The following is a 1,611-nucleotide window of genomic DNA, read 5'->3' on the forward strand; positions in this document are numbered from 1 at the left end:
TATATTTTATAGCATTTATTTGTTATAATATATTACTTAGGGTTAATATCATTCCTTTGTCTATCTTATACTAAAAAGAAAAAATAACTTTCTCTAATTTTTATCTGCCTCATAGTTTGCTTTATGGTATTATTAAATAGATCATTTAAATGCTGGTTTTCTTCAAATTACTTGTATGTTATATTATGTTTTCTTTCTTTGAAGGCATTCTCATAAAAACTCTTTCTATTCCCATGAAATAGTCTCTAGGTACAGTTTCCAATAATACATTTTTTCTCTATTTGCATGCCACTGGTCACACCAAAAGGTAGTCTTTTTTCCTCCTCATAAACCTTGGTTGGCCTTGTGAGTTCCTTTGAAGTACAGTGCAGAAGTGATAATCTGGACCTCTCAAGACTAGTTCTATCATATACCATTAGTTTTGTTTACCTGTGCTGGTGGCCAGAACTATAGTCAGGAGACCTTCAGTCAAAACTAAAATGACAAAGAGGAAATTATTTTAGACACTGAAGAAAGAGGAAAATATTATGAATTGGTGGAACAGAGGATATATCAATACCTGACAAACTTGTGAATTTGGTACAGATGATTTCTGGTAAGATATTAAAAAGTGCAAATTAACTTTTTGTACCTACCTATGTGAAGGTGATAATAGTACAGGTCTTCCCATGGGTTAGATTTCCCAGCTGGCCTTCCCCTTGATAATGCAGTCAGTAGAGAATCTCTATCCTTGACACATGGCAGGCAGGAAGACAACAAGCTCCATGGGATTCATGTCATGTGCAAACAGTACACTTCTAGGCCTTCTTGTTCTCCACCAAAGTGGTAACACTATTAACCCCTGCTCGAAAGACAGGTGGCAACTGAGAGGGAAAATTCCCTTTGCTAGCAGCTTTCTTCTCAGCTTTGACCGATAATCTCTGCTCCTTCTCTTGGTTTATCTCTGATAGGTATTTATGGGCTAGCATAAGCATTTGAGAAGCTATTTGGTGGCACAAGGCCTTGGTGAGCTGGTTAATCATGGGAGGCACTTTTAACTGCTACAGTAGATAGCCCTTTGCCACCACAACTGGATGGAGCAGGGGCATTTGACAAAGCAGATGAAGGCCCTTTGGGGCTGGATGTCCTGTCCAATGCCAAAATTATTGGGTCTTTTCTCAAATGGGATTTGCCACCTTCTTGGCCTCCTGCTTCTTCATTACAGGAAGAGCCAGGGCCACTTTCTTCCCCATGGCCATCTTTCCTTTTGGCATCTTGGGCAGCTAGAGGAAAATTTGTATTCTAACACATAGATGATTTTTTTCAAAATCGGAAAAATAACTGAATTTTTAAACTTCCCTGTTTGTAAAATTTAACATCAGCATTCTGATTCATTTTGGATTTATTGATCTTATTTTTCCTAATGTTTTGTTTCTTATTTTTTTTAATTACATATTTTTTTCAAATTCTATATATTAAATTTTCCAAAGGTAACAAATTATAAATTAGTGGTCTGATTCAACATTGTCATCCTCTTTCTCTCTCTTTTTATACACACTGTATATTTGTATTTTAAATTAATAAATAACATTTTAATTTTCTATTTAAATATTACTCATAGAACTATTTATG

The 1,611-nt window shown here is 35.2% G+C and overlaps 1 pseudogene; it reads right to left on the reverse strand.

Moving 5' to 3' along the window:
* Positions 1-635: 635 nt before the first annotated feature.
* On the reverse strand, positions 636-1,253 carry LOC130835955 (60S ribosomal protein L7a-like; annotated as a pseudogene).
* Positions 1,254-1,611: the final 358 nt, after the last annotated feature.

The sequence above is a fragment of the Hippopotamus amphibius genome, chromosome 14 (assembly GCF_030028045.1).
Source record: "Hippopotamus amphibius kiboko isolate mHipAmp2 chromosome 14, mHipAmp2.hap2, whole genome shotgun sequence".
In the NCBI taxonomy this organism is placed as follows: Eukaryota; Metazoa; Chordata; class Mammalia; order Artiodactyla; family Hippopotamidae; genus Hippopotamus; species Hippopotamus amphibius.